Genomic DNA, 9,883 nt, shown 5'->3' on the forward strand with positions numbered 1-9,883 from the left:
GTCTCACCCGAATCAATAACAAGTAACGTCGTTCCTCATTTCACAACGAAAAATGAGGGATAATTCTATCCTCGATTGTACCCGTATACAGGATTTAAGAAGTAAGGACTGTACTAGTAAAAGTTACTTCATCTCTAATCAAATCTCTCAAAAACAAAATATGAGAATGGAATCTCCTCCGCTAGAAATCTTTTGTAATAATTTTGTTACAGTGCTGGACAAATAAATTTCACACGCTGAATAATGAAAACAAAGAAGGAATCTTGAAAAGATAATTAACTTCAAATAAAGTGGTAAAAACTCGCGAACTGTTCATCTGTTGGGTTTGGTGGTAAAGGGAAAAGGAAAGGTAGTTGAGAAAAGGTAAGCAAAATCAAAATAATGTTCAAAAGAGCACAGGAGGTTAGGCCCATGGTAATGGCAACGAACAGATTAAGTTATTTACATACTTTTTAATAGACTAATAACGGGACACGAGCATTCATGTGTATCCATTACCAATTCATTGTTACCATATTTATGAGAGAATGATAAAAAATGACGTAGGGTGCAGGTAGGGGTGGCAAATGGATAGGTCGGGACTGATCGAAAGCGAGTAATGAAAAAATGAATAAATTATTCGATCCGACCCATATTTAATTCGAGTTAATAGGCGATGACTTCTTGAATATGATCACTGTTCGGAGATTTTCTAGTCTCTCAAACTTGAGGAATCCCAATTTGAAGCTTTACAAATGTAAAAGTTAAACTCATTACTTATTCATTGGTTATCCATTTTCTCAATGGATAATATGGTTCTTATCCATATTTGACCCGTTTTTAAAAAGTTTAATATCCAACCTATTTTTAGTGAACAATATGAGAAATTAATTGTTTTATTTTAACCATTTTTCTCCACTGGGTGTAGGCTTACAATAATCCTTTACATTTGTCTTAGAAAATATATACAGCCTTCTAAGTTTATTAAAAAAGTGGACAATTTTAATTTCTGTTAAATTTCAAACAAACACCATCAGCTAGGGTATCCTTTGGGGTTGCCTAGTTGGTTGATGACCTGGGATCAAATTCCTTGCTTATTTGTGTTACTATCACAAGAATAAAGCACCTATCCGTACATGACCTGCCATCACTCAGATATCTCCAATGACACGGGATTGAAATTCAGAAAAAAGAGCCAGTAACACATTTAACTCATACATCAAAACAGAAGGGGAAAAGGGGAAAAAGAAACGGACCTGAGCACGCAAAACTTTTAATTAAATTTCGCTTGGGATCAAATATAAGTGAATCTGACAATGGGAATTTGAAGAAACAGCAACCAAAGAACAAGAAACCGCACGCTCGAATCCCAGACAGAAACTCGAATCGGCACCTCGACTCAACTTCAAACAAATTCCATAACAAAACGGAAATTGAAATCAGAAAGAAGGCGATTGAAACCTATTTTTTGTTCGATTTTCTGATAGCTTAAGGAGCAAAATAAAATTTCTTTTATTTATGCTGTGTGTGGCTGATTTTTGGAAGTTGGAGGCGGAAGAGGAGTGGTGGCTGTTGGTGCTGCTGTGGCGGACCCAGGATTTTTATCAAGCGGGTTCAAAATACAAAGAACCAAATATACAAAGAGGTCAACAAAAACTATATATTAATAAAATATATTATTACAACTGTCCTCTACGAGTTTTCATTTTCTGAAACGTATTCATAATAGTTTCATCAAAAATGGTGTTAAATATTTTTCTTTCTACATAAGGTACCAAACAACCACTCATGAATTCGTCATTCATTCATTCAACATAGTCTAATAATCTGAAAAAGGATTTCTCAAACTAGATTTTTTATACTTTCATTATACTCAAACTGAAAAAGGATTTCTCACTCAAAAGTCAAAACCAACGACAACAATCTGAAATTTTCCATAACTAAAGAGAAAAAGTGCTTAACTTCTCAATATAAGCAAATTTATTACTCTCAATTTCTCAGCCAAAACACATTAAAACAATCTGAATTTTTTTCCAAAGCATAAATTTCAAAAATCAGTAAAATAAGCAAGTGAAAAACCTGATAGTGACAATTGATGGGGTCGGGTCGGGCTGACGGCGAGAGACAGACAGAGGCGACCCAACGAGAAGCGGAAGTGGCTTATGGCTAATGGAGGAGACGACTATGAAGCAATGTTATTTGAAATTGAACTACAACAGTCAACAAAGAGAAGAAAGCACATAGAGGTGAAGGAAATTTATTGGGATTAAATCTTTATGCAAAAGAGGAATAAATACTACAAATTGAAAAACTAGAATTGGTTCTTATTGATCACCTGAACTTTTAGTTAGATAGCAAGATGAAGCCCTTTGTCTTTGAGGGAGATGACATTCTCGGCAGTGGCTAACGGAGGAAGCGATTTTCTTTGAAATTGAAGAGAGAGAGAGAGAGAGAATGAGGGAGAGAGGCATCGAGGGCTTAAGATTAGAGATTCTGATCTCTAATCTCAAAAATCATATGTGACTAGAAGGTCATAAGGGCTAACGACGTCGTTTTTATTGAAAAAGTGACCTATTTTTTTTAAAAAAAAAAATAGAGGCCGTGTGTGAATAGCTGGTTTCGAACTCAGGACCATGTGGAAAACTTGTACCCTCTTTACCAGCAGGCTAGGCGATTTACTTGTTTGAAGTGGGTTCAAAATTATATTTATACCTTTACTTTTCTGAAGACAGAAAAATATACCTATATACACAGTGTTATTTTTCGGCGAAGCGGGTTCATATGAACCCTCTTGACTCCATGTGGGTCCGCCCAACTTGGTGGTTGCCGGATCTCCGGCGGTTTGGTAGCTGGTGGTGGCGGAAGAAGGCTGGAGGCGTTCTTTTTCTTTGGAGAAGAGGGGCTTGTTTTTGGTTTTCTCCAACGGATAGAGAGGGGACGTTCATGGGTGTTTTCTTCTTAAGGGTTTTTGGTCTTCTCTCTTGTGTAGGGTTTTTGTTCCATCTCCATGAAGAAGATGAAGGAGATCCGCTAGGGGGGGTCCTTTTTGTGTAAAAATACGGCGCTGCCTGTATATGTCTCCTTCTCTTTTTGTATTTTCAGCTGCTAGGTCTATATCTTGTGTATATGTCTCTCTTTTTTTTCTCTTAGGTCCTTAGGGTCTTTTATTTATTTTTTGTTCCCATGAAGAGTCTAGAAGGGTCCATAGGGTTAGCTTAATGGGTATTGGGTATTGGACTTAATGGGCTAATCTGAATTGGGCCAAAATTTGGGCTCTAAAGCTCCTAAAATTGTGGTGCAACACCTTAATTGACTCCTTTTAAAATAAGATAAAAATACTACACAATGCAAAAGCTAATTCTAATTAATTAAACTAAACTATATTAAAACATGAAACTATTATATATATATATATATATATATATATATATATATATATATATATATATATATATAGATATATATATATTTTAAAAGTATATAAAGATAAAAACAAGGTACTATTTTTGTATTCTTTTGTAATTTTCATTTTTCTTGTAATAAAATAAAGTAAAAGAGTCAAGATTAGTTGAAATAGCGATATTAGGCCTAAATTAAATATTTACATGTTAAAATATAAAAAATCTTGGGGTGGGTCAAAAATCACATGTATCAGACAAAGAACGACAAAATATATTTTTTGACCCGACCCTTATTTAGAGAGACCAAAAACTAAGAGAAAGGAAGAGAATGTGACCGAGCCCTAGTATCTGAGCTGCCTACATATCCTTGTCTATAAAGGAATCAGGTCACGTGTAGTTCAGAAGTGAATGAGGTGATGGAGTATACTGAGATGGAGAGCCGGTCGAGGTGCCGTTTTGTTGAGGTTCCAGTCCGCAACCTTGTTATTACATCAAAATCAAAAAATGAAAAAGACTAACTAAGCATGTCAGCTATGAGTTACAAAATTCCTGTCTATAAGTCTTTTGAAGCTTGATCTTGAGTCTTGAATGGTTCTTAATGCAGTCTTTAGATTTGAACCTTGACGCTCGCTAGCTGCAAACAAAAAGTGCCAGTGGGTAATACCTTTGTATTTGATTGAAAATTATTTACTATCATCATGTTTTGGGCTGAATGTCATATTTGGGCCTCGTGCCAACTATTTGGACCCTTAGGGGATTTTACTGATATTTCCTCACTGTTTTGACTTCATACTTGTACTCAGTCATGCTATATTCTACTATTTTCATAACTCAGCCATGTTTACTCTGTTTTAACACATTAAATGATATTTTAAATGATATCTTAGCTGGGCATCATGTTTTACTGTTGCCCGAGTGGCTTATGAGATTCTGACTGAGTAAGGTCGAGGGCTTGTGTTGTGAGGATACTTTTGGGCCGGGCTGCACGCCGCAGCAGTGATACACTGATCTATGATTATGAGACCGAGGGCCTGAGATTGTATGCCACGAGGTGGCTTGTTGATATGAGGCCGAGAGCCTATTGATGATGCCACGAGATGGCTTGATATTGCGCTTGGGCCGTAAGGGGCCCTTCCAGGAGTCTGCACACCCCCAGTGAGCGCGGGTACCCATTGTGATATGAGATATAGCCCAAGGGGCTGGTATTGTTCCATGTATTGCCCGAAGGGCTGATTTTGTTGGTATTGTGCCCGAGGGGCGGTTCTTTATGTGTTTATCTTTCCTAGTTGCCTGTCATTTACTTGCTTAACTGTTAAAAAGGCATTCCAAAGAAGTTTAATCTGAACTAAAGTGACTTTACATATTTTCACTGTTTCATTGCTTTTACTGGCTTTTACTGCTTCTTTATAGTCTGTTGATGTGCCTTTACGTGATTTCTTATTATTCAGTCTGCATTTATTATTATTACTCACTGAGTTGGAGTACTCACTTTACTCCCTGCACCCCGTGTGCAGATACAAGCGCTTCAGGTCTTGCTTGTGAGGGTTGAGAGCTTCCAGCAGACATCGGAGATTCAATAGGTGGCTGCTCGACGTTCGCAGCCCGGTGCTTCTCCCTCTACCTTATTTTCTCTTGTTTTAGTTATGTAATAGTTGTGTAGACTCTATTAGACTTGTAGTATTTAGTAGATGTTCATGACTGGTGACACCCCGATGTTGGGCTATGTCTATTTTGCAAACTGTACTATTTCACCTCATTTTGGGTTTATTATTATGAAAAAGGGCCAAATATATCCCTGTACTATCTAAAATAGTTTAAGTATACCCTCCGTTATACTATTAGCACTTATTTGCCCATAATTTAGACAAAGTGCCACGTGGCAGCTCAGGAACAAAGGATTCACACCCAATTTTAAATACCCGATTCTAATTAAAAATCCGCCCATTATCTAACCTATTACCCGACCCGAGAATTTGTACCACATCACCCATTGCGCAGCTCCTTCTCCTCTTCCGTCATCACCACCTCCTGCTCTCCTTAAATATTATTGAAGTTCTGGTCTGTCTTCCTCGTCTTTCAAAGTCCCTTTCCTAACCCGATGAAGGCAAAAAACAAGAATGAAGAAGATGGCAATCGGCGGCCCGAAATCAAATCGAAACCAAAATTTAACAATAATTGAAGGACGACAAAGTTATGTACTTTTACCATTGGAGATTTTACGGAACCATTCCAAAGTACGCAGTAAAGAATGACAAATTTATCAACCTTCACCATTCCAAAGGCACCTCTTTCGATTATAGTCACTTTTTGCTCAAATTCTAAATCACCTATAGAAGCATACTATAGTGGTTGAAATATGCCAGTGCAAGTTGCAGGTAAAGACAAACAATTCATATTCCGATACTTTAGTCTCCAATTTTTTTCTCTATTACTTCATGGTGAGAAAAAAAACTGGAGTATTTTTTCTAAGATTAAGGGAATTAGTGTAGATGGAAGCATTAGCAGAGATAAAGTATTTCTGGTTGAAGCATTGTTTCTTGAATTGGAGGAATTGGCGGTGAAGAAGTCGTCGTCAGGTGGAAGCATTGTCGGCGATGGAGTTTCTTTCTTTGTTTTTCTGTTTTTGGTTTTAATGATGGTGAAACAAAGGTTTATCAAGTAGGGAATTGGGTCGGGTAAACAGTAAGATAATGGGTGGATTTGTAATTAAGTCGGTTATTTAAAATTAGGTGGGTCGTTTAATTCTTGAGCTGCCACGTGGCGGGTAAATCAATGTCAATAGTATAATGGTAGGGAGTTAATTAAACGAATATTATAACGGAGGATATATTTAAACCATTTTAGATAGCACAAGGATATATTTGACCCTTCCTTGTTATTATTATGTTAAAGACTTAACTGGTATTATTTTAATTGCTTAAAATGAACTGGGAGTGTGTCGGCTGGCCTTGTCTTCACGAAATGCGCCATCACGACCGGGTCTGGGTTTTGGATTGTGACAATAACCCACCAAAGTCCATGTGAAAATCTTCTTCGATGATAAATGTCATTAACTCATTATACTAAGCTCAAACTACCGTCAGGACTTTAAAAAATCATTTTTTATTTCAATTTATAAAAAAAAGAAAAAAAAACTAGAGATGGAAAGATTTAGTCTTGTTCAGTGAGGTCATTGATGTTTTCATATATTAGCCTAACCCCTCTTCCAAAAAAGAGAAGAAAAAAAAGAGAATTGCGGCTTGAACTCAATATCCATGGCAAAGGCATTAATAACATGCAAGTTGCAACTTCCAAGAAAAAAAATTGGCCAAAAAAAAATTAACTTATTTTCGAAACAAAAGCCACATGTGTGTTGAAATTTGTGTTTGTCATTACTCATTGTTTGATCCTACTCTGTAAATTTTACAGTATCGATCAAAGATAAAATGCTGAACGGAGACAAATAAGAGAGAAGGTAAGAGAAACACGAGACGAATAAGTTCACCACTCATCAAATCATAAAGGCAATACAGCTAAAAAACTTTGCCAAACTCTAACTAAATAGCACTCAGACTATAGTTCAGCTAGCTAACTGGCTGCTGGTGAATGCCGTAGCCATTAGAAGATGCCCCATAAGCGGCTCCAGCAGCATACATGCTAGGATCTTGACTTTGCGATGCATCATATCCGTAACACCCCCCCCCCCCCCGAACAATAACTTTGCCTTCCATAATAACCCCCATTCCAGTGGCTACCAGAGTCAGTCCTCACTGCAAAAAACAGAGTAAACATAAGTTAAATATACAGACATTTTATGAAGAACCTTCATGGAATCTAAAATCTAAAAATATAGCCAACTATTAATAAAGAGCATAAGAAGCATAAATTGTCAGTTTGAAGCTCTAAAAGTTTCGATTATATAATAGTGGAAAAAACCAAGAAACAGAAAGGGGTCAACTTGGTTTTGAGACAAGTTATGGAGATTAATAGTGCACGAATTAGAATGCAGGTATTAGTAATGCAGGTATCCATATGTTGGGATTGTAATGCAGAAATTAATAACGCATGAGTTGTGTTGGCCCAAGTTCAGATGAAGTTTTGAAGATTGACAAATGAACTCAGTCATGGACCAGGTTCATCATGTGAGACACAGTGGTTATCTACTTATACATGTGAGATGCACGTGAAGAAGATAAGTCTCAAGGATCAAGCAGCAATATCTTCTGAACTGATCGAAAAGGTTGCATAAAGGATAAGGAGATGAAGTCTCCTTATGTGAAGAGAACTTAATCCGGATCAAGGATAAGGGTTGGAGTTTGTATTGTTCTAGGACTCAGATTCGATGAAGGATCAGCAATTGAGTCTCAATCAAACTCTAATTACTAACTCATTAAATAACTGTGATTGTTCTCTTTTACATGTATTGCACAAACGCAGAAGTTAAAACTAAATTGAGAGCAAAAGAGCGAGGCAATTTTGCAAGCAATTTATGTGAGATTCAAGTGTGCATTCCTAAAGCTACTTGAACAAGATAGAAGAACCAGTTCCTTGTGTCTTTCTTTTATTCTAGTTCAATTGTAGTAGGTGTTTTAAAGTTGTACCTTTCCAGCTTTCATAGAAGCAATTGTATTAGGTACTTTGAGTATTCAAGTTAGAGTTAACTTGAAGGTGTCGCAACAGTTGAGGCTGTGTGCCACACTGGGATTAGAGTTTAATCCTTAGGTTTACAAGAGTTTTGTAAATGCTATTTTGGCTCAGTGATTTTAGTGAAAGTTTGGGAAAATCCTACTGAGTAGTAGGTCGTGGTTTTTTCACCTTTTGAGCCAGGTGTTTTCCACGTAAAAATCTCCGTGTTCTTTATTTTATGCACTCCTAATTTCGCAAATAGTAGTAGTAAGTACATCTAGAAGAACCAGGTTCTTCTAGAGCGAAAATTGGGTACCACACAAATCATCCCCCCTCTTGTGTGGTATTGAAGTTTAGAACATCAATTGGTATCGGAGCGGGTTATCCTTGAAGAGGCTAACACCTTAGGAAAAGATCAACATGAGTGCTCCACCTGGGAACTGGGAAGGGAAATCCACTGCCAGGCCTCCACTTTTCAATGGTCAGTACTATTCTTGATGGAAGAACAGGATGAGAGATCACATCATAGGGGAAGACTATGAACTTTGGGACATAGTCACTGATGGTCCCCTAGCAACCACGAAGAAGAATGCTGAAGGAGTTGATGTGCCAAAGACAAGGGCTGACTGTACTGCTGAAGACCTGAGAAAGTGGGAGAAAAATGCTAAGGCCAAGAAATGGCTGGTGTGTGGACTAGGCCCAGATGAGTACAGCAGGATCCAAAGTTGTACAACTGCTAAGGAGATATGGGACACTCTGCAAGTGGCCCATGAAGGAACACCTCAAGTGAAAAGATCAAGAGGAACATTGTTGTATTCTCAATATGAGAATTTCACAATGAAAGAAGGAGAAACTATCCAAGAGAAGTATACTAGGTTCACTACATTGACAAATGAACTTAAGTCTCTTGGAAGGGTTATTCTTGAAGAAGACAAGGTTGAGAAAATTCTGACAAGGTATCTGCCAGTTACATGGGAAAGCAAAATCACTGCCATTCAGGAATCCAAGAATATTGCTACTCTTAGACTGGATGAACTGATTGGAAACCTCACTACTTATGAAATGAGAAGGCAAACCATGAAGATGGATACACCTAAGAAGGAGAGAAGCTTAGCCCTTAGAATTGCTGAAGGATCAGATCTGGAAGATGATGAGGTGGCTATGATCACTAGAGATTTCAAAAAGTACATGATGAAAGGAAAGGGTTCTTCAAGAGGTACAACCTTCAACAAGACAAGAGCTCCTGAGAAACAAACCAATGAGGGTTGCTACAAGTGTGGTAAGACTGATCATATGATCAAGAACTGCCCTCAATGGGAAATTGAGTGGAAGAAAGAAAGAGTTGAACGAAGGAACAGGAAGAAGGAACAGGTTCAACCAAAAAGAAACAAAGGTTCAACCAAGGCTATGGTCGCTGCTTGGGGAGAAACCTCAGATGAAGACTCGGAGGATGAAGCTGAAGAAGAACAAGCATTGATGGCCATAGGAGAATCAGATGATGAACAAGAGCTAAGTATTCTTCATCTCAAAGACAAGATTAAATTTTTGTCTAAAGAAAAATTGGCTGAGCTATTACTAGACTTCATTGATGAGTCTGAGATATTAACAGTGAGAAGGAAGTTATGTCTAAGGAATGTGTGATCCTAAAAGAAAAATGCAAAAGTCTAGAGTCTAGGGCAAATGAGAGTGATAACACAAATGTTGAGTTGAAGAACCAGGTTCTTGAACTTGATAACAGTGTCCTAGAACTGAGGGCTGAAAATTTAAAATTGAAACTAGGAACTGGAAAGAAGAAAGTTGATCACACATATATCACTCTAGAAGAAAACCTAGGAAAGATGAAGGATGAATTGTATAACAAGGATGAACTAATTAAAGTCCTAAAAGAAGATCTAGGA

Source organism: Nicotiana attenuata, unplaced genomic scaffold (genome assembly GCF_001879085.1).
Source record: "Nicotiana attenuata strain UT unplaced genomic scaffold, NIATTr2, whole genome shotgun sequence".
NCBI classification, from domain to species: Eukaryota; Viridiplantae; Streptophyta; class Magnoliopsida; order Solanales; family Solanaceae; genus Nicotiana; species Nicotiana attenuata.